This window comes from Trachypithecus francoisi, unplaced genomic scaffold, assembly GCF_009764315.1.
Source record: "Trachypithecus francoisi isolate TF-2019V2 unplaced genomic scaffold, Tfra_2.0 Lachesis_group10, whole genome shotgun sequence".
Taxonomy (NCBI): domain Eukaryota; kingdom Metazoa; phylum Chordata; class Mammalia; order Primates; family Cercopithecidae; genus Trachypithecus; species Trachypithecus francoisi.
The window spans coordinates 67,939,829-67,964,203 of NW_022681455.1; the positions used below are offsets into that span (position 1 = coordinate 67,939,829).

Consider the following 24,375-nt stretch of genomic DNA (forward strand, 5'->3'; position numbering starts at 1 on the left):
TAGCCGACTGAAACAGCTCCTAGTGGACAAAGCTGGAACAATTTGAGCAACAAAATAAATAATGGTGAATTTGTGTACCTTTGACATGATGTTATGAAAATGGTGTAGAGTGGCTGTGCCCCTCTCAGCAGTGCCAGCCCTTCCCCGTTTGCCACAGTGTCCCCATCATTCCCCACTGCAGTCCCAATGCTGAGTATGCATGCCAATCACCATTCATTAACCAGCTGATGCTGTCACAGGAGATACTGTATTCCTCTCTTTGAAGTGGGAAACTGAAAAACATCAAATGGGCCATGCATTTCAAAAATGTGTGGAGGCAATATTGTTCTATGTATGAAAACAGGGAATGTTCCTAAATATTTAGTGTGAAAAGTATTGTGTATAAAGATACTATTAGAAATAAACCATAATAAGAACCACGAGATATGTGAGAAAGGGACATGACTCAAAACATTAATAAATGAACCACATTGAAATTTTAGCCCTTTAGATTTTAATATAAATAAAGTAATACTGCTTATACAAGAACAGCTTCACTTAATTATGTTACTTGCTTTAGGTCACATGTATTTGTGAATTCTGGTATGGACTGTCTAGGAGGGGCTTGACTGCGCTCTGCTTATTATAAAGCTATACAAATCAAGACAATGTGGCATTAGTGTGAGGATAAATATATAGATAAATGGAAGAGACTAGAGAATTCAGAAATAGTTCCTCCTACATACAGATTTTTGGCTAAGATGCCAATGCAGTTCAATGGGGGAAAAGGACAGTCTCTTCAGCAAACAGGGCTGGAATGAATGGACATCCACGTTAAAAAAAAAAAAAAAAAGTAGATGCAGAGAAAGAGGGATCCTTGTATATGGCTGGTGGGAATGTAAATTGGCACAGCCATTGTAGAGAACAGTATGGAGGCTCTTCAAAATATTAAAAATAGAGCTATCAAATGATGCAGAAATTCCACTATTGGACATATGTATTCAAAGGATATGAAATCAGTATGTCAAAGAGAATACCCATGTTTATTGCAGCACTATTCACAATAGCCAAGATATGAAATCAACCTAAGTGCCTATCAACAGATGAATGGATTAAGAAAACCGGGGAGATATATATATATATATATATACACACACATACACAATAGGGTACTATTCAGCCTTAGAAAAGAAGGAAATCCTGTAATTTGCAACAACATGAAAAAACTGGGAAGACATTACGCTAAGTAAAATTCACCAGGCTAAGAAAGACAAATACCAATGGTCTCACTGATAAATGGAATTTAAAAAGTCAAACTCATAGAAACAGAAAGTAAAATGGTGGTATCAGAGGTTGGACAGGGAGCAAGGGGTGGGAGGGATTGGGGGGCTGTTGGTCAAAGGACATAAAATTTTACTTAGAAGGAATAAGTTCAACAGATCTATTGTACATCATGGTGACTACAGCTAACATACTGTATACTTAAAAATTGCTGAGACAGATTTTTAAGTGTTCTTATCACAAAAAAAACCCATGTGAGGTAATATGTATTCTACAATGTATACATGTATCAAATCATGTTATACAACATAAATATATACCATTTTTATTAACTAAAAAATTAAAAAAGAAACAGAACACCTATATCTCACAAAATTCATAAAAATTTAATTAAAATGGGATCATGAACCCAAACACAAAAGCTAAAGTTTTTAAGTTTATAAACTTCTAGAAGAAAATATAGGAGAAAATCTTTGAGGTCTTAGGGTAGGCAAAACTTCCTTAAACAGGACGTAAGTAATAGGAACCTTAAAGAAATCTATAAATTGGACTTCATCAAAATTAAAATTTTCTACTCTCTGAAAGACACTATTAGGAAAATTTTTAAAGTAATCCATAGAGTGGGAGAACATATCCTAATACATACAACTGACAAAACACTAGTATTCAGAATGCGTAGAACTTCATAGCACAAGAAAAAAGACAATCCAATTTAAAAAGTTGGTAAAAGATATGAATGGACATTTCATCAAGATATATTAATGACCAATTATCACACAAAAAGATGCTCTGTGTCATCACCCATTACAGAAATGGAAATTAAAACCACACTAAAATTAAAATTTTAGAAGTTAAACAAAATAAAAAACAGAAATTAAAGCCACTACTGACCCACCAGAATGGCTAAAATGAAAAGACTGGCAATACCAAGAGTTGACGACAATGTGGGGTAATTGGGTCTCATATACATTCTTGGTGGGAGTAAAAAACAGTAACAACTACTTGGGGAAAAAAATTCGTAGTTTCCTATAAAGTTAAAAAACATGACACAGCAATTCCCTTCCTAGATATTTACTGCTGAGAAATGAAAGCTTATGTCCACACAAAACCTTGTGCCTGAATGTTCAAACAGCTTCACTCATAATATCCATAAGCTGGAAACAGTCCAAATGTTGTAAACAAATAGATAAGCAAAACATACATACAATGGATTGCTATTCAGTAAGAGACAGTAATGAATAATTGATATAATAACATGTACCAATTTCCAAAACATTATGCTGACTACAAGTCGCCAGAGAAAAGGCCTCATATACTATTATTCCACTTACATGAAATTATTCATATACTGTTATTCCACTTACATGAAATTCTAGATTAGGTACACTAATCTACAGTGACACAAAGCAGGTCAGAGGCTGAAAGTGGTGAGGGCTGACTGCAAAAGGTCATAGGTGACAGGGTGACAGTTACCAGGGTATATGAATTTCCTAACATGAAGCAAACGCTGCACTTCAAATGAGTATACTTTTGTTTAGGTAAACTATACCTTAAGAAAGGTAACTTAAACTAAAAAGAACATAATTAGGTGGTTTCAATATGAACTCAATGATTGACGAGCCTAGAAAAATTAACATCCCAGTAGCAGTAAAACACAAACACCCAACTCTTGGTTTGTAAATATTATTTTCCACTAAAGGGAAAGAGGGCTCCTTGGAGAAGAGGCTGATTTCAGGTCTGACACACACCCAGAGTACTGAAAGTACGAGGTAAGCCTCAGATATCTTGTGCCAAAAAAGCCAAGAAGTGCTCAAAGCTAACCAAGGACAAATTCAATGAAGACAGAAGCTGGTCTGAAGGGTTCCTGGCCAATCTGTGAATGATTTAAACATCACAAAGAATGATATCGATGGATTAAAACACATGGTGAGAAAAACTGACCCACAAGTCTATAATTACAGGGTGTGTGTGTGTGTGTAGCTACTCTTGGGTAAAAGTTGTTGGAAAACAAAATATTCTCACTGTCTCAAGGTATCACTCCTGGGGTTACTTGTTAGTTACAGGAGGGAAATGTGCCTTCACAACACGAGGTATGGCGGTCATTCCCTTGGCCAAATTGTCAAGTTTGGCATCACCATAAAAAAAAAAAATGACCTGGAAATATACGCTGCCTCATTGGATGCAAGGAGGAAGACAATATAACCTATGTGGTGTCCTTGACAAAGAGGTTTGGACTAAATATAGTCATCAGGAAACAAATAATGGTTGAGGAAACTAAACTGCCAAATGCAATTTTGTCTTTGTGTGAACTTATCATAGCCAAATCTATGAGCTATTTACATTTCTATTTTCCCCAAGGTTTCTAGGAAAGCAGCAACTGCTGTAGAATAGAATCACAGCTAGGAGTATAATTATTGTGTATAGTGGTGTAATGATGATGATGATGCTGAGGAGGCACAAGAGTTACTGCTTTGGAAGTCCCCCCAACCACAGGAGCCACCAATGTTAAAATGCATTCCTTCTGGAAAAGTCAAATGAGCTTTGTCTCTTCCACTACCCCTTGCATAGATCTGTATACTTCAGTAAAATGTGATGTTTATTGAAAATATAATTAATTGCCAATGACTATGTTAATCTTCATCTGGATATCAAAAGGAAAACTTTATACAAAATTAAATTATACTTAGGTTTGCACAAAACTGCTACAGATTAGCATGTCTAACATACTCCAATATCCTAAGTTTTTGTCGCCTTTAAAATTGGATTCTTTGCTATATGTATTCCCCAAAATGGGTTTCAAGGGTCCCAAGTTCTTTAATGGCAGACAGCATGTTGCTCGCCTCTGTGGCAGTGTATGCAACCAGTAACAGAAGGTTTGTCTAGCTGTATAGTTCACTTGGCATGGGGATCTGCAGCTCTTCGTAACATAGGATTGCTGGTATCATTATCCGCTAGCCTTTTCACGTAATAGGCAAACTCAGATACAAAGGAGCTACTCTACATCTCAAAAAAGTAATAAATTAACATAACTGACTTGAAAGCATACTACTTTTCCTTCTTAAAAAATATGGTCTCGGAATGTCTTCTGGCACTGTGTGTGTGTGTGTGTGTGTGTGTGTGTGTGTGCAGAGAGAGGGAGGGAGGGACTGGGGCATGTATTGGATTGTTCAACTATTTATCATCACTACATAAAAGGCAGCTGAGTTCACTACAGGAATGGTTGCCTTGGCCACACTCAATCTATTTTCCCAAATGAGTACTGACCCAAAGACCTCTGCTCTAGTTTACTTAGTACTATGGTAATGTGAGGAAATTTAAACTGCTTCATTTCTCTTTCTTAATTTTGCCATATGAAAACCAACTATCTATCTCCTATTCTTCTCAGGGAGAATGGGGGAAAAGAAGTCTCTAAAGCACTTACACATTCTTAAAAGATGTTATTAACCATGTAGTTTCAAAATTAGGCACTATTCCAGCAATTACAGAGATCGTACACCCCCATACTCCACCACCATGACCACACACATATATAGAAGCATTCTCTTATAGCAATTTTTTTTTTTTTTAAGACAGAGTCTCACTCTGTCACCCAGGCTGGAGTTCAGTGGCATGTTCACAGCTCACTGCAACCTTGATCTCCTCCTGGGCTCAAGCAATCCTCCTGCCTCAGCCACCCAGCTAGCTGGGGACCACAGGTGTGCACCACCACACTCAGCTAATTTTTTATTTTTTGTAGATACAGGGATTTACTTGATTTCCCAGGCTCGTATCAAACTCCTGGGCTCAAGAAATGCTCCTGCCTTGGCCACCCAAAATGCTTATTATAGGCATGAGCCACCGCACCCAGCCTTATAGCAAGTTTTGAGAAAAGCACACACTCCTACTTTCTCCTCATGCAAGGAGATGGAACCTCTCTTTTCACAGAAATGAAATATAGTATTCTTTGCTTTTTTTTTTTTTTTGAGACGGAGTCTCGCTCTGTCGCCCAGGCTGGAGTGCAGTGGCTCTATCTCGGCTCACTGCAAGCTCCGCCTTCCCGGGTTCACGCCATTCTCCTGCCTCAGCCTCCCGAGTAGCTGGGACCACAGGCGCCCGCCACCTCGCCCGGCTAGTTTTTTTTTTTGTATTTTCTAGTAGAGACGGGGTTTCACCGTGTTAGCCAGGATGGTCTCGATCTCCTGACCTTGTGATCCGCCCGTCTCGGCCTCCCAAAGTGCTGGGATTACAGGCTTGAGCCACCGCGCCCGGCCTGCTTTCTTATTCTTTAATCCCATCCCTTGTTTCACTTAAGATCCTTCTACCTCTGGGTTTCTCAGTCTCTAATTAACATCTAATACTGTTTGAAAAAAGAATTTAAGGCAATTACACAGACACATAGATAAAAGAAAACTGAACAAAGGTGAGTGGAAAATCAATGATGTTCCTACACACAAGTAACTATCATGGAAACAGCATTACAATAGCAAGAGAAAATATGCAATGCTAGGCATCAACTTACTGAGAATGGTGCAGGAACATGAAGAAAACCACAAACTTTACCATGAAACCTGAGAAAGTCCAGGGATGGGCTATGGCAGGTATGGTTGGTTGCCTACTCAACATCTACTTTCTTCTCTTCCTTATTGGCTGAGCTTCATTTTGGTTCAAATGGTAACCAGCCCTTCCCCTACATGACTGCCAAGAAGGTGATGGTCTCTCAATGCCAGGGATAAATCTTGAGTTGTCAGAGATTAGTTTGGGCCTGGCAGTCCTGGCCATCAGAGGAAGTGTGCTGGGCTGCTTCTGGGAAAAGTGCCCTCACTCCTAAGGATGGTCCCTTTCTGTCCCAGCCCATTGCCATGTGTGGTTGTGATGGCTGAACTACAGCAGGCACCTTGCAAACAGGAAGAGAACCAGCCTGAAGACAAAACTGATATTGTGAGGATGGCAGGGTGGAGAGCGATGGAAAGACTCCAGGACCGTGATGACACCACTGAGTCACTAAGTCAGCCAGCCCTAAAACCTGCTGTATATCTGGACTTCCTGTTATGGGAATGTGGCTTCTTGCTCAACACTTTTCCTCTTCCTAAGCTCACAGGAAGACTCCATATTTCAGCATCCTTTGCAGTTAGGATGGGGTCATATGACTAATGACTGATTTATGGGCGCTGGAGCATGGACAAAATTCATATAAGTCAATTTCCAGCCTGTTTCCTTAAAAACAATCTGTGTGATCCACCAGTCCTCTTCCCTTGCAGGGGTGACTTTACAAGTCATGTGTTGCTTATAAAGTGACATATCTGAGTCACTAACTACCTAGGAGAGTCACCAACCCCTGACAAACTTTGTGAGACCAAGCAATAAGCTTTTACTGTATCAACCTCTCAGAAGTCAGGGTTTGCCTCTGCAGCAGCCAATATTTAGTTATTCTGCTAATATAGTGAGATAATATATGTGCCTAGCGTTGAAGCCAGTTTGAGTTGGGGTTTTTGTCACCTGTAGCCAAAACCTTCCTATTTGGCACACTTTCCATTCTGTTGGACCAGAAGTTTCAACAATATACAAGATTCTTCATATTAATGCCCAAAGCTTGCTGACAATAGCTCCCTGGCATGCAGCTATTCTGGGCTATTGGTTTGGTGCAAGGCCATAAAAGCTTTAACTACAGTATCAGGGAGAAGTGCAGCACGATTTTATGTAAATAAACCTAAGGCATCTAACAAAAATGAGTGCCTAAATGAAAGAGAGTCAGGGACACCAAGGACATTGTCTCCAGGGAGTTAGTGCTAGGAGCTATAACTAATCTCTGTGTAAGATTCACACACTACTAGGACCTGACTCAAAAGAAAGTGGAAGCTTTCCATCTTCGCCATCTTTGATTCAATAGGCTCTTTGAATAGGAGGACTGAAGTTTAATTTTTCCACCCATTAATAAAGCACTAAAGTGCTATGGTGTTGAATACAGAGAAGTACCTTGTACCAAATTCTAACTTCTAAAATAAATACAGCATTTATGAGAATTTGAATTTGACAAAAATGTTTCACAGTTAGAAGCAGTAGACTAGAGGTATACAAAGCAATATAAATAAACCTTAAAAACATGGTACAACATGAAAAAATGTTTTAATCTATAATGCCATTTATGTACATTTAAAATGTTGAATATAAAGCACACCACATTTCACGAGGATACATACAAATATAATAATGCATGGCAGAGACGTTAGAATAGATGACTGAGGATAAGGATAAAGGGAAATAAACACAACAAGAGAGGCAACTTGCATAGAATTATGTTAACAGGCTGGAACGGGATGCAGGATAAACTCTTATTTCTACACTCGAAGTCTAAGAGAAAAAAAAATTCTCAGGTTCTCCTGGTGGAAAACATACTCAGACTATGTGACAGCTGGATAAAAGTAAAACAGGGAGGGAACTCTCAAAGATCATAGAAGTAATTAAACACTCCCAGAAAATATTTTAAAAGGTGGACATTTTCCAAATTTGAAAAAACTTTCTAGAACAATAAGTAGCCATGGACTCTTTGTAGCTTCAGAAAAAGATTAATATGTTACACAGTTAACATGACCAACCATTACTTAGGCCAAAAGAAAAGATGTAGGTGGATCTTGAAAGAAAATCTAATTCAGAAAGCCCGAACACACACTCACTCACTCTCTCACACTCACACACACACACACACGCACGCTAGGGCTATTTGGTATAAGATCGCAGCAGCGCTTATGTAAACGAGGTTTTGTTTATAGATTACTACCTCCTTAATTGGGAAAAGAGTATCAGGAAAACAAAAGGAATAAAGAAACAAGAACAAACGATATGCTATTGACAACAGACACTTTTTAAGTCTAAGAACACAGATGGGATAAAAGAAAGAATATGTAAACAAGAGGTGTATGAAAGCTACTGTGACTTTATTAATATCAAAGTAGTTTTCAAGACAGTGATTACCAGAGGTAATAAGGGGCTTTTAAAAATATATTCCCTGAGTGTTTAAGATATTGCTTTTTGGAGTCAGACCCTCTAATATTTTTAACAGCTTTGTAACTCTGGATATATTACTTACCCTCTTTGATCCTCAGTTTCCTGATAAAAGTGGGAATTGACACCTATATCGGAAGGTAACTGGGATGTACAAATAAGATGATATATGTAAAGTGCTTAGTACACTGTTTAGCATCAGATAATACAGAATAAATGATTTGTATTTATGCTGATACCTTTTCTGATCCACTGCCCAACCTTCTCTATCCTGCTTTGAGTCCAAGTTGCATATAATATAATTAGAACAACAGAGGTTAAACAAAATCTGAATTCAGATCTTTGTTGTTTTGTTTGCTAGCTGGCTTTGGCACATGTGTGACTTTAAGCACCATGAGCCTTAGTTTCCTCTTCCTCCTTTTTTTTTTTTTTGTTTGTTTTTTGAGACGGAGTCTTGCTCTGTCGCCCAGGCTGGAGTGCAGTGGCGCGATCTCGGCTCACTGCAAGCTCCACCGCCCAAGTTCACGCCAGTCTCCTGCCTCAGCCTCCTGAGTAGCTGGGAATACAGGAGCCCGCCACCTCGCCTGGCTAATTTTTTTGTATTTTTAGTAGAAATGGGGTTTCACCGTGTTAGCCAGGATGGTCTCAATCTCCTGACCTCGTGATCCGTCCGCCTCGGCCTCCCAAAGTGCTGGGATTACAGGCGTGAGCCACCGTGTCCGGCCCCTCTTCTTTTTTTAAGACTTTATTTTACGTTCAGAGGTACATGTGCAGGCTTGTTATCAATAAATTGCATGTTGTGGGGGTTTGGTGTACAGATTTTCGATACCCAGGTAATAAGCATATTACGTTGCTTTTTCGATCCTCATCCTCATCCCACTCTCCACCCTTAAGTAGGCCCAGTGTCTATTATTCCCTTCTTTGTGTCCATATGTTCTCAATGTTTAGCTTCCACTTATAAGTTAGAATATGCGGCATTTGGTTTTCTGTTCCTGCATTAGTTAGCTTAGAGTATGGACCCCCAGCACTATCCATGTTGCTGCAAAGGACACGATCTCATTCTTTTTTTTATGGCTACGTAGTATCACATGGTACATATGTACCACATTTTCTTTATCCAATCTATCAGTGATGGAAATTTAAGTTGATTCCATGTCTTTCCTACTGCGAATAGTGCTGGGATGAACGTATGTGTGCATGTGTCTTTATGGTAGAATGATTTCTATTCCTTTGGGCATATACCCAATAATGGGATGACTGGGTAAAATGGTAGTTCTGTTTTAAGTACTTGGAGAAATTGTCACCCTGTTTTCCACAGTGGCTGAACTAATTTACATTTCCACCAGCAGCACATAGGCACTCCCTTTTCTCCACAACCTCATCAGCGTCTGTTATTTTATGACTTTTTAATAATACCCATTCTGACTGCTGTGAGATGGTATCTCACTGTGGTTTTAATTTGTATTTCTTTAATGATTAGTGATGTTGGGCATTTTCTCATATGCTTGTTGGCCACATGTATGTAATCTTTTGAAAAGTGTTCATTTACCTACTTAAAAATTTTTTTTTTCTTGTAAAATTGTTTAAGTTCCTTATAGATTCTGGATATTAGACCTTTGTCAGATGTATTCTTTACAAATACTTTCTCCCATTCTGTAGGTTGTCTGTTTACTCTCTTGATAGTTTCCTCTTGTTGTGCAGAAGATCTTTAGTTAGGTCCCATTTGTCATTTTTGTTTTTGTTGCAATTGCTTTTAGCATCTTCATCATGAAATCTTTGCCAGGAATTATGTCCAGAATGGTATTTCCTAGGTTTTCCTCTAGGGTTTTATAGTTTTTACAGTTAAGTCTTTAATACATCTTGAGTTGATTTTATATATGGTGATAGGAAGGGGTCTAGTTTTAATCTTCTGCATATGGGTAGCGATCTATCCCAGAATCACTTATTGAATAGGAGGTCCTTTCGCCATTGTTTATGTTTGTCAATTTTGTCAAAGATCAGATGGTTCTAAGTATGCAGCTTTATTTCTGGGCTCTCTATTCCATTGGTTTATGTGTCTGCTTTTGCACAAGTAACAAGCTGTTTTTGTTACTGTAGGCTTGCAGTATAGTTTGAATTTTGGTAATATGATGCCTCCAGTTTTGTTCTTTTTGCTCAGGATTGATTTGGCTATTCAGGCTCTTTTTTGGTTCCACCTGAATTTTAGAATAGTTTTTTCTAATTCTGTGAAAAATATCACTGGTAGTTTGAAAGGAATAGCATTGAATCTGTAAATTGCTTTGGGCAGTATGACCACTTTAACAACATTGATTCTTCCTATCCGTGAGCATGGAATGAATATTTTCTCATTTGTTTGTGTTGTCCGATTTCTTTCAGCACTGTTTTGTAATTCTCAATATAGAAATATTTTACCTCCCTGGTTAGCTGTATGCTTAGGTATTTTATTTTTTGTGTGGCTCTTATGAATGGGATTGTGTTCTTGATTGGCTCTCAGCTTGGATGTTGTTGGTATAAAGGAATGTGACTGATTTTTGCACAGTGATTTTTGTACTGCAACTTTGCTGAAGTTGTTTGTCAGATCTAGGAGTTTGGGGCAGACACTATGGAATTTTCTAGGTATAAAGTCATATTGTCTGATTTCCTCTCTTCCTATTTGGATGCCTTTTCTTTTTTTCTCTGGCTTGACTGCTCTGCCTAGGACTTCTAGTAGTGTATTGAATATGAGTGGTGATAGTGGTCATCCCTGTCTTATTCCACAAGGGGAATGCTTCCAGCTTTTGCTCTTTGAGTATGATGCTGGCTGTGAGTTTTTCACAGATGGCTCTTATTATTTTGAGGTATGTTCCTTTGATGCCTAGTTTGTTGAGGGTTTCCAGCATGAAGGGGTATTGTATTTTGCATTCAGTAGATGCATCTGCATCTATTGAGATTATCATTTGGTTTTTCTTTTTAGTTCTGTTTACGTGATGAATCACATTTATTGATTTGTATATGGTGAACCAATCTCACATGCCAAATATAAAGCCTGCTTGGATCATGGTGGATTGGTTTTTTGATGTGCTGCAGAATTCAGTTTGCTACTATTTTGTTGAGAATTTTTGCATCTATGTTTGTCAAGGACATTGACTTGAGGCTTTCTTTTTTTGTTGTCTCTTCCAGTTTTCAGTATCAGGATGATGCTGGCCTTATAGAATGAGTTAGGGAGGAGTCCCTCCTCCTTAATTTTTTATGCTATCAGCTGGAATGATATCAGTAGGAATGATATCAGCTCTTCTTTATACATGTGGCAGAATTTGGCTGTGGATCCATCTGGTCCAGGGCTTTTTTGATTGGTAGCCTTTTTATTACTGATTCAATTTTGGAACTTGTTATTGGTCTGTTCAGGGTTTCAATTTCTTCCTTGTTCAATCTTGGGAGGTTGTGTATTTCCAAGAATTTATCTGTTTCTTGTAGGTTTTTTGTCTGCATAAAGGAGTTTGTAATAGTCTTTTAGAGTTTTTTGTATTTCTGTTGGGTTGATGGTAATGTGCTCTTTGTCATTTCTGTTTAAGTTTATTTGGATCTTCTCTGTTTTTTGATTAGTATAACCAGTGGTCTATCCATCTTATTTATTGTTTCAAAGAACCAGCTTTTGGTTTTACCGATCTTTTATATCATTTTCCTATCTCAATTTCATTCAGTTCAGTTCTTGTTTTGGTTCCTTCTTTTCTTCTGCTAGTTTTGCAGTTGGTTTGTTCTTGTTTTTCTAGTTCCTCTAGGTGCAATGTTAGGCTGTTAATTTGAGATCTAACTTTTTTATAGGGGTGTTTAGTGCTATAAACTTCCCTCTTAATACTGCTTTAGCTGTGTCCCAGAGATTTTGTTATATTTTATCTTCATTTTAGCTGTGTCCCAGAGATTTTCGCATATTTTATCTTTATTTTCAATAGTTTCAAAAAATGCCTTGATTTCTGCCTTAATTTCATTGTTTACCTAAAAGTCACTCAGGTGCAGGTTGTTTGATTTGCATGTAACTGTGTGTTTTGAGCGATCTTCTTGGGGTTGATTTCTATTTTTGTTGTGCCGTGGTCCAACAGTGTGGTTAGTGTGATTCTGGTGTTTTTTAATTTGCTAAGAATTGACTTACGGCCAATTGTATGGTTGACTTTAGAGTATGTGCCATGTGGCAATAGAGAAAAATGTATACTCTGTTGTTTTGGGGTACACAGTTCTGTAGATGTCTGTTGGGTACATTTAGTAAAATATTGAGTTCAGGTCCCAAATATCTCTGTTAGTGTTCTGCCTTGATGATTGAATACTATTAGTGGGGTATTGAAGTCTCCCAGTATTACTGTGTGGTTATCCACGTCTCTTTGTAGGTCTCTAAGAACTTGTTCTATGAATCTGCAAGCTCCTGTGTTGGGTACACATATTTAGGATATTTAAGTCTTCTTGTTGAATTGAACCCTTTATGATTATGTCATGCCCTTGTCTTTTTTGATCATTGTTGCCCTAAAGTCTGCTTTGTCTAAAATTAAAATAGTAACTCCTGTTTTCCCATTTAGTTGGGTAGGCTTTTCTCTATCCCTTTATTTTGAGCCTATGGGTATCTCTGCATATGAGATGGGTCTCTTGAAGACAGCATAGAATTGTGACATTTCTTCTTCTTCTTTTTTTAAATTATACTTTAAGTTCTAGGGTACATGTGCACAACATGCAGGTTTGTCACACAGGTATACATGTGCTATGTTGGTTTACTGCACCCATCAACTCATCATTTAAATTAGGTATTTAAATTAGCTAACACTATCCCTCCCCCAGACCCCCACCCTCTGACAGAACCCGGTGTGTGATGTTCCCCTATGTCCATGTATTCCCAGAGTTCAACTCCCACTTATAAGTGAGAACATGCAGTGTTTGGTTTCCTGTCCTTGTGATAATTTGCTGAGAATGATGGTTTCTAGCTTCATCTATGTCCCTGCAAAAGACATGAACTCATCATTTTCTATGGCTGCACAGGATTCCACGGTATATATTAGCCACATTTTCTTTGTCCAGTATATCATTGATGGACATTTGGGTTGGTTCCAAGTCTTTGCTATTGTGAATAGTGCCGCAATAAACATACGTGTGCATGTGTCTTTATAGCAGCATGATGCAATAAACATACATGTGCATGTGTCTTTATAGCAGCATGATTTATAATCCTTTGGGTATATACCCAGTAATGGGATGGCTGGGTCAAATGGTATTTCTAGTTCTAGATCCTTGAGGAATCGCCACACTGTCTTCCACAATGGTTGGACTAATTTACACTCCCACCAACAGTGTAAAAGCATTCCTATTTTTCCAGGATCTGTTGTATCCTGGCTTTTTAATGATCACCATTCTAACTGGCATTACATGGCATCTCACTGTGGTTTGATTTGCATTTCTCTAATGACCAGTGGTGATGAGCATTTTTTCGTATGTCTGTTGGCTGCATAACTGTCTTCTTTTGAGAAGCATCTGTTCACATCCTTTGCCCACTTTTTGATGGAGTTTTTTTTTTTTTTTTTTCCCCTTGTAAATTTGTTTAAGTTCTTTGTAGATTCTGAATATTAGCCCTTGGTCCGATGGATAGATTGAAAAATTTTTCTCCCATTCTGTAGGTTGTGTGCTTACTCTGATGGTAGTTTCTTTTGCTGTGCAGAAGCTATTTAGTGTAATTAGATGCCATTTGTCAATTTTGGCTTTTGTTGCCATTGCTTTTGGTGTTTTAGTCATAAAGTCATTGCCCATGCCTATGTACTGAAGGGTATTGCCTAGGTTTTCTTGTAGGGTTTTTATGGTTTTTGGCCTTACATTTAAGTCTTTTATCCATCCTGAGTTAATTTTCATATAAAGTGTAAGGAAGGGATCCATTACTGGGTATATACCCAAAGGATTATAAATCATGCTACTATAAAGACACATGAACACGTATGTTTATTGCAGCACTATTCACAATAGCAAAGACTTGGAACCAACCCAAATGTTCATCAATGATAGACTGGATTAAGAACATGTGGCACATATACACCATGGAATACTATGCAGCCATAAAAAGGATGAGTTCATGTCCTTTGTAGGGACATGGATGAAGCTGGAAACCATCCTCAGCAAACTTTCACAAGGACAGAAAACCAAACACCACATAGGTGGGAATTGAACAATGAGAACTCTTGGACACAGGGTGGGGAACATCATACACTGGGGCCTGTTGTGGACTGGGGGGATGAGGGAGGGATAGCATTAGAAGGAATACCTGATGTAAATGATGAGTTAATGGGTGCAGCACACCAACATGGCACATGTATACCTATGTAACAAACCTGCACATTGTGCACATGTACCCTAGAATTTAAAGTAAAATAATAATAATAACAAAAAAAAGAAAAAACCCTAACATCCAAATTTTGGAGGAGGTTTATTTGTGTAATAATAAAACTCCAGTCTCCCATTTAGCCAGCTGTACGTGTGTAAAGCTCTTCCTCTATTGCAATTCCCATCTTGATAAACCAGCTATATCTGGGCAGCAGGTAAGAAGAACCCATTGGGTGGTTTTTTTTTTTTTTTTTTTTTTTTTTTTTTTTTTTTTTTTTTTGAGATGGAGTCTCGCTCTGTCACCCAGGCTGGAGTGCAGTGGCCGGATCTCAGCTCACTGCAAGCTCTGCCTCCCGGGTTCACACCATTCTCCTGCCTCAGCCTCCCGAGTAGCTGGGACTACAGGCGACCGCCACCTCGCCCGGCTATTTTTTTGTATTTTTTTAGTAGAGACGGGGTTTCACCGTGTTAGCCAGGATGGTCTCGATCTCCTGACCTCGTGATCCGCCCATCTCGGCCTCCCAAAGTGCTGGGATTACAGGCTTGAGCCACCGCGCCCGGCCCCATTGGGTGGTTATGCTCACACATATGGTAAATGATTTCTGATGAGATCAGTGACTTCCACTAGATCATTCAGTGGAAGAAAGAAGAGTCTTTTTGATAAATGTAGCTGGGAAAAAACTGGGTATTCTCATGCAAAAGGATGAAGTTGAACCCTTACCTGACACCATGTACAAAAAGAGCCAAAACTACACACTATTAGAAGAAAACATAGGGGAAAGGCTTCATGACATTGAATTTGGCATGATTTCTTAGATATATAACACCAAAAGCACAAAATAGAAAATTATATTTCATCAAAAATAAAAACTATTGTGCAAAGGACACTATCAACAAAATAAAAAGGCTATCCTCATTTGCAAATCACCTATCTGATACATGACTAATATCCAAAATATCTAAAGAATTCCTAAAAACAACACAACCCAATTCAAAAATGGGCAGAATGGGCTTGAACAGGTATTTCTCCAAAGAAGAGAGACAAATGGCCAAAAAGCACATGAAAAGATGCACATCACTAATTATAGGAGAGATGCAAATCAAAATCACAAAGACATATCACTTCACACCTTTCATAATGATATTTCACTTTACTTCATATTTGTCTTGCATGGCTATTACCCAAAAAACAGAAAATAACAAGTGGTGGGTAAGGTGTGGAGAAATTGTTACCCTTGTGACGGTCTGGTGATAGAAATGTAAAATGGTGTAACTGCTATGGAAAACAGGGTGGTTTTTCAAAAAACTAACATGGAAGTACCACTGTGATCTAGCAATTCTACTTCTGTGTATATACCCAAAGGAATGGAAACCAGGGACTCAGATTATGTGTACACTAATATTGATACCAGTATTATTCACAATAGGTAAAATATGAAAGCAATACAAGTGCCCATCAAGAGATGAATGGATAAGCAAAATGTGGAATATACATATAATAGAATGTTATTCAGCCCCAAAAAGGAATTAAATTCTGATACATGCTACTATGTGGATGAACCTTAAGGACATTAAGTGAAATAAACCAGACACAAAAGTATAAATATGGTATGATTCCACTTACATGAGGTACCTAGTCTGATTCATGGAAACAGAAAGGAGAGTAGAGGTTATCAGGTTAAATGAATAATGGTGAATGTGTATTTTACCACACTGAAGGCTATCAGGATAAATGTAAAATGGCAAATGTATATTTTACTATGATTAAAAAAAACCAGGAATACTCAAATTTTGTTTCTCCCCACTGCTTTTCTTCATGTTTAGAGGAAACAAACATAACAAAAAACAGAATAGACATGAACTTTTTTCTTTTTCTTTTTTGAGACAGGGTCTCACTCTATCATCCAGGCTGGAGTATAGTGGTGCAATCACAGGCCACCACAACCTCAAACTCCAGGGCTCAAACAATCTTCCCACCTCAGCCTCTCAGGTAGCTGGGGGTACAGGCACATGCCACCACACCCAACTATTAACAAATTTTTTTTGTAGAGGTGGGGTCTCATGATGTTACCCAAGCTGGTCTCAAACTCCTGGGCTCAAGCCATCCTCTTGTCTGAGCCTCGCACAGTGCTGGGATTATAAGTGTGAGCCACCATGCCTAACTGGCATGTACTTTTAAATGCCACTAGATTTACAAGAGCCAATCAAATGAACACATATATTTTAAACTATAGGACAATCAACCAATTTTCGGAGGAACAATAGGGATTGCTGTAAAACAGAAACTGCAAGCATTGTCAACCCAACCTCTTAACCTTTTTTTTAAATCCTAAAACAAAGGGTTAAAGCAAGACCAGAAAACATAAAAACCCCAAAACCAGTCTTATCAGCATACACAGCAGGAAGCAAAGGTAGAAGCAAATAGTTAAACTCATTAAAGAAAGAAGAAAATTAAAAGAAATTTTCATTAATGGAAAATGAAAATCATTAACAGCGCATGAGCCCCAAACACTCTGACGACTGTCATCAGAACTTTTCTGCAGAGCAAGGCTGCAGCTCCTCTGATAGAAAAGATTTCCCAAGAATGTCTCTCACACGCTTGCCAGTGTGAACAGATGTAGCTGAGGAACTTATCAAAGTTATAAAAATCTCCCCAAACTGTCACTTGACCTTTAAAAATGATACTGGCATTTTCATCTTGCAATGCCAAGTTTATTTAGACGTAAAACAACACGTCCACATATGGACCATACTTAAATCTGCATTCCCATCAGCCAACAGAGTGGCACCTGGGGCCGCTACGACTGTCAGCATGGGTCCAGCTACAGTAACTAGGTGGCTTTGTGACATCTTGTTTTCTGGAGCCTTTCCACAGCTCCTGTTGCCCCAGACGTCAGAGAGATGTACAAATGGAGAGTGAAGTTACTCTGTTTACAGAGTTTACACTTTACACATCTGTCACCTTGTTTAATTCTCAGAACCATATGTATTATGATCAGGTCCTATGAAGAAGCTGGATATCAGGGCTTTTCCTCATTTGTAAAGCAGACGATGAAAAGTAAACAGCAGCACATGCACACATCTGAATGCCAAGGGTGGGACCTAGCACACAGTGAAACATGAAAAAAGCACTAGTCAGTTCCCTTGAGGTCATGGGAGCCTTTGGCTCAGTCAGGTCTAAAGGCCCCATCTTCCAAGTCCTTATGCTCTTTCTACCAAAACAGCAGTTTTTCAGACTGGAAGTGCATGATACTGAATGTATACAACTCCCCATGGAACACGTGAATGCAGATAGCTTTAAGGCAGAGAAATTCCCAGACCCTTGGCATCCCTACATATGGCATAAGCTTTCCTAAACCTGATCTACTTGGATAGGGGCAGGTTCTCCATCCTTCTCCTTCACTCTGCCCCTCCCCAACCCCACTTCACATCACCCTTTTCCCACTTCACAAAAGACCTGACTGCTCACCCATTCTGTATTGTTATTAACTGCACTGTCCCACCTAGTAAAACCTCCAGGGCACCAAACAAAGGTAATCAGAAATATTGTTATCTTTATTAAGAAAGCCACTGTCTCTAATGAATGGGTAATAAATCCTTTGGGGCAACCAGAGGTTTCTAATTATTTGCATTCAACCAAACTGGAGGGGACCTAATATCATTAATAAATCATTAAAATAGTTTTTGCTATAAGATCACCATGTAATTTGTGGCTTAAAGCTTGAGAGTTCAAAAAACTGAGAAACACTGCTGTAAGAAAATGCTTCCCACTTTAATCACTTCTTTATGTAAAATAAAGTTGACCTAATAGGAATGAAATTGATACTAAATTCTATCTCTAGCAATCTGTAATATTCGTCAATGAATATCAACAACAAAATGCTCCGTCCATGTCACTAAGAAATCGACTTCTAATAAATGTAGCTTTTATGTTTAATAGTTAATTACCCAACCCTGTAACATTTATTATTGTTTTGATTAATTGTTTACCAATACTAATTGTAATGGTAAGTCAATCCTAAAGCTTTTCTAAGACAGAGGCTGATAACCACAGGATTTTAAAACTTTAAATTCTGTCTATATTCTTTTTGTCATTGTAGATATGTGTGATAGGGAGATGACCTTGAACCTCAAAATATTATGCTAGGATAAAATTCTGAGGCGGAATGAAGATAGAAAAGAAAAGAGCAATATACAATATCCAAATGTGGCCAGGTGTGGTGGCTCATACCAGTAATGCCAGTACTTTGGGAAGATGAGGCAGAAGGACTGCTTGAAGCCAGGAGTTCGAGACCAGCCCAGGATACAAAGGAGGACCCTGTCTCTACAAAAAAACTTAAAAATTAGGCAGGCATGTTGGCATGTGCCTGTAGTCTCAGCTACTCAGGAAGCTGAGTCAGGAGAATTGCTTGACCCAGGGAGGTGGAGGCTGCAGTAAGCTGTGATCGCGCCACTACACTCCAGTCTGGGCAGCAGAGAGAGACCCTGTCTCACTTAAAAATATGTGTATATATATATATATCTTTATCCAAATGTCATTGAAAAGTATGTTTATTAAATGAATGATGGTGGGTATCAAACTGTTAACAATATTTATAGAATCTACTGGATATATTTAAGTTTCATGACAAATGCCAACATTTATAATACACTGGAGAGACTCCATCTCAAAAATGATTTTTAAAATGTACATGTCAATTAAAAAAATATCCCAGAGGGTTAATTTTACAAAATTCTTTTAGAAATTATGTGACCAGAAAATGTTGGGGACCACTGCATCAGACCCCTGGGTCTGGCCACAATTCTTGCCAGAAATTGAAATGGAGGGTACAGGGTCTATGAAGGAACAAGGAAAGCAGCCACTGCATTCACAGGCAAGGAGGAGGCAACCACACAGGTAGGTAAAATCACAGACACACAGAAACACACACACACACACACACACACAGCCACACACACACACACCCTCTCTCCTATATTTTCCTCATTCTAGCACTAAATAAGCTTTAGAATGTTTTTATTTATGAAAACTTAAGCAATGTTTGAAAAAAGAGAAACAAGCTTATGGGGCTTCCCAAAAAGCATCAGTCTCTTGAAGCCCAGCGAGTGGCTCAGTGTCCCCAGGCAAGGCTGGGAGAAGGATGGACACAGAGAAGGCTGGCATCTGGGATCCTTTCCACCTTCTCCAATAGGTGCTGGACAGAAGAATACTCCTAACCTTCCCACCCCAGGAAATGACCTTAAACTATTGCTTCTTATCATGTTTTTAAAAAAATCTATTTCATTCTTTCCAATTAAGCTGCTCTCTCCTTTGTGACATACTACCTCTTTGATTCATTCATTTGTGCCAATGATAATCACTGTATCATATAGTAACTATGCCCTAGGTCCACACTGGGCCTGGGGTTACATGGTAATTAAAAACCACACCTAGGGCCAGGCACGGTGGCTCACACCTGTATCCCAGCACTTTGGGAGATTGAGGTGGGGTGGGTCACCTGAGGTCAGGAGTTTGAGACCAACGTGGCCAACATGTTGAAAGCTCGTCTTTACTAAAAATACAAAAATTAGCCAGGCATGGTGGCTTGCACCTGTAATCCCAGCTATTCAGGAGGCTGGAGCAGGGGAATCGCTTGAACCCAGGAGGCACAGGTTACAGTGAGCCAGGTTAGCGTCCTGCTCTGAGTTACATGTAAGCCAACTTCCTAGCTTTCAGTTAGGAGTTAGCATCAGAAGTCAGAACCCACAGGAAAACGCCCTTCACCTCCTCTCCGTCTAAAATGTCCTTTAGATGCTTTTAGTTCTCGCACATCTCACTTCCTCCCAGGACTCTTTAACTGGGAGGTTAGACAAGTAAGTAGACAAGCCCTATTTAACTCTTGTCCCTCTAAACACTCTAGTAACACCCAATGGTGTAATTAAGGTACCCAATTTATGCAGTTCCACTTGGGTACAGACTAATTTGGGAAAGTCAAGTATCTTTACCTCCTCCTCCCCCCAGGCCTCTAGAAACATAGTCCAGATGTCAGGAGCAGAGCATTTAGAGGCATTTAACAAACCAAGACAGTGCAGTTATCTGGTATACCCTCAATTAGGGCGGTCACCCATAGTGGAGAGAACAAGGCGAAAAGAACTGGTATTTATTACTTGCCTATAGTACTTAAAACAATCACTTGAGGCAGCCAACCCTTGCCAATGTAATGCAAACACTAAGTAGTGAAGCTGGATTTGAACATGGGCTGTTACGCCTATGTGAGCTCCCCACCAGCCTCCAGTCTCTCACATGTGTGAAGAGGCCAAATACTCAACTGACTCACAACCACCTTGACAAACCTCCCCCTTTTAATGGCTGTTGATGGTAATGCCTTGCTATGTAAATAAATACTCATGACATTCTCTTTCCTTCTAGCATAAAAGCTCTGAGAATCAGAGTAGGGATCACATTTCTCTTCCAGTTTCTATTTAAAAGGTTCAGTATAATCTTAGACACACAATACAGACTTCAAAACTATGATTTGACTGACAATCTCTGTGCAGGACTCCTTTCTGAGATTAAACTCTGTTTATAATAAATTCCTTCAGCTTTGGAGTGTCTTATAATTCATTCATTCAAAAAATATTCAGTGAGCATTCACTACATGCCAGGCACCGCTCTGGACACTACAGATACAACAATATACAAAAGAAAATTCCTACCTTGGTATTCTAGTGGGAGAAACAACTGAAATACGTATTCAGGTATCATACTATTTAATGTGATATCAGGTACTCTAAAGGATCTACAAAAGTCTACATTACCAATTGTTTGGTACAACTAGATGGTAGATGGACAAATATTTATCTACAGTTTTCCTATCAATGTACTCCCTACCTTATCCAAGGTCTAACTGAAAAAGTTAAAGGCCAAAAATTTGCCTAATGGGCATGCTGAAAACCAGATGCAAAAAAATAAAAAGGAAAGCATGCTCCTTACACTGCTATGTATCCTTTCAAATTCACAAGTTTACAGAAAGACACGATCGTATCCAGGAAGAAGATTCTAATGGGCATGATTTAGATGCCACTTCCAAATACAGAGAACATGCAGAGTTCTTTATAGGACAGTTTCTCCCAAAGATGAGACCCACACTTGGACATGCAGAAGATGGAAAAGTGCCTGCCTATTTCTCCACCTCATCTTCTTATCACCCAGCCTTTTGCCATCAAGAACATCCTTCAGGTCTCTGAGTATTCCATGTATTCCATTTTCTCAGGTTCACAAATATGGCTTCTTCTCTCTGGAGGGCTCGTCCCCGTCTTATCATCCACTATCACTTATCACCCTGTTGTCCTTTACTTCTCAGCTCAAATGTCACTTCTGCCACAATTACTCCTACAGTCAACAACTCCATTAGGGACCTCTGCTTTACACTCCCAGACACGTGCATTTCTCTCAACAGGCACTGAAGGTACCATGCATATTTAGTCCAGAGAATCAATCTGTAAGGGCTGAGATGCTCTCTGTTTCGGCGAGCTGAAATATTCCCTGCCTTAATTAAGCACAGTGCCTTGTACACAGTAGGTGCTCAATTAATATTTGTTAGTAGTAGAGAAGGCCTACTGACTCATTTTATATATATATATATATATATATATATATATTATATATATATATATATATATATATATATTTTTTTTTTTTTTTTTTTTTTTTGAGACGGAGTCTCGCTCTGTCGCCCAGGCTAGAGTGCTGTGGCCGGATCTCAGCTCACTGCAAGCTCCGCCTCCCGGGTTCACGCCATTCTCCTGCCTCAGCCTTCCGAGTAGCTGGGACTACAGGCGCCCGCCACCTCGCCCGGCTAATTTTTTATATTTTTTAGTAGAGACGGGGTTTCACCGTGTTAGCCAGGATGGTCTCGATCTCCTGACCTCGTGATCCGCCCGTCTCGGCCTCCCAAAGTGCTGGGATTACAGGCTTGAGCCACCGCGCCCGGCCTGACTCATTATATTAAAACATCTTCTGAATAGGATGAAGTTTGAGCTCAGGTAGGTAGAAGGAATCTTCCAGAGTAATACACTAGTACTGCTAAGATACAATTCTCTTAGATAACTGAAATCTCAGTTAACGGAGAATGGTCAGCATTTAGCACACTCAGCTTTCACTAGAGATGCAGGTACAATTTAGGAATATCTGCAGTTCAAGCTGAAGGAACAACAGTCTTAGGTTCAGCACGTAACATACATAGTGCTAGTGTTTAAAGTTCTCTTTCCACAGGTGGAGGAGACAGATTTTAAAAAGTAAACAAACTACTGCATTTTTAGTTGTTTTAGGAAAAAGACCCAATCTGACTTCTGGTAGAGAACATGGCTGTCCTCCTCAGCAAAGCCACTTCCAAGTTTTCTTGTTTGTTTTTTTTTAACATGCAAAAAGACTCAACCAATGATTTATTCTGTTTGATCCAAGGAAATTCCTCATCTCAGAAGAAATCGGACAAGAAAATTAACAAAACTTCTACCAACAAGTGAGCAGTCAAATCAACCTGATAGTGCTGCCTGCAGCAGCCAATATAAGGGGTACATTGGTGAGAACCAAGGCTCCTCCAAGCACAGCTCTGTTCCCAGAAGGAGCTGCCTCAGTCACATTAGCTTCAGCGCAAATTGGCTCAGGCCCCCAGCTCCTCTCCTCCGTTTCAATAATAAACTCCTGAGCTTGCTTCACATAATTCTGTATTTTCTCCCATTCTATCCTGAAAATTATTCTTCCTTTCAGTTCTGCCTGCCCTGACATGATACTCGCCTAAGAGACAGTTGTTCAGTACACAAAGCAAATGAGGAAAAACTTAATTTTAATATCTATAGAAGTTATCAATTCTTATTCACAAGAATACATAGTTTAAAAAATAAAAGACTACAGTTTATATACTAACCTGGCAGTTTTTATCTAGCTTATAAAAATCTAAATATCAAATGGTCTATAAATTAGAGATAGTGAGAGATGAGATAAAATTTTCACAAGACCAAATATTATCAGGGGAAAAAAGGTAGGGGCAGGAATTGGGGAAATGTTTGGTCAAAGCACACAAATTTTCAGTAAGGAAGAATAAATTTAGAAGATCAACTGCACCACAAATTGGTGACTATAGTTATTAACAATATATTGTACACCTGCAAATTGCTGAGTAGATTTTAAATGTTTTCACCACACACACAAAAATGATAAGTTTGTAAGGCAATGAATATATTAATTAGCTTTAGTAATTCCACAATGTATACCTATATCAAAACATTATAGTCTACACAACAAATGTATTAACATATAAAATTTTCAATTTAAAACATTAACAACAAAAAGGAAAAAAGTAACCAAAGGTCAAAAGAGAAAGCTAAAAGTTGACATAACCAAGAAGACAGACCTGAATTCAAGGATGACAGAAGACAGTAATATCACAAGGCTCCTGCTAATCAGGTGCTTTACTTATTATAATAATGACATATTTTCATGTGACTGTGTGTGTTAAATGACATGAGTTCAGGACAGTCAACAATGCAGGTGCCAGAACCAGGGCACTTGGTTTCAAAAGCATGTCTCTGCCACGTAACAGCTACATGACATTTTCAAGTTACTTCCTAATGCTTCTGTCCAAAGTGGGGATACTGGTTATATAGCTCAGAGGTAAACAACTATATTACAGTCAGGTTGCATTTAAGTCCTCTGTACTCACCAAGGGACTGGGTCCATAACTAAATATTAGCATTAGTATTAAAAAAAAACAGAGACAGCACTATTACCTACCTCAGGGTGTTATGAGGATTAAATAATACATGTAAAACCCT

The 24,375-nt window shown here is 38.8% G+C and overlaps 1 protein-coding gene and 1 long non-coding RNA gene across 2 annotated transcripts in view; one reads left to right on the plus strand and one right to left on the minus strand.

The window, feature by feature from the left end:
* The window catches only part of B3GAT2 (beta-1,3-glucuronyltransferase 2), a 69,969-nt gene that overhangs the window by 39,657 nt on the left and 5,937 nt on the right, over nt 1–24,375 (minus strand). The gene's annotated exons all lie outside the window — the stretch shown is intronic.
* LOC117087432 lies at nt 3,074–23,264 on the plus strand. The gene is made up of 3 exons (XR_004438811.1): nt 3,074–3,186; nt 19,305–19,459; nt 23,006–23,264. It is a non-coding gene; the product is annotated as an uncharacterized LOC117087432 (long non-coding RNA).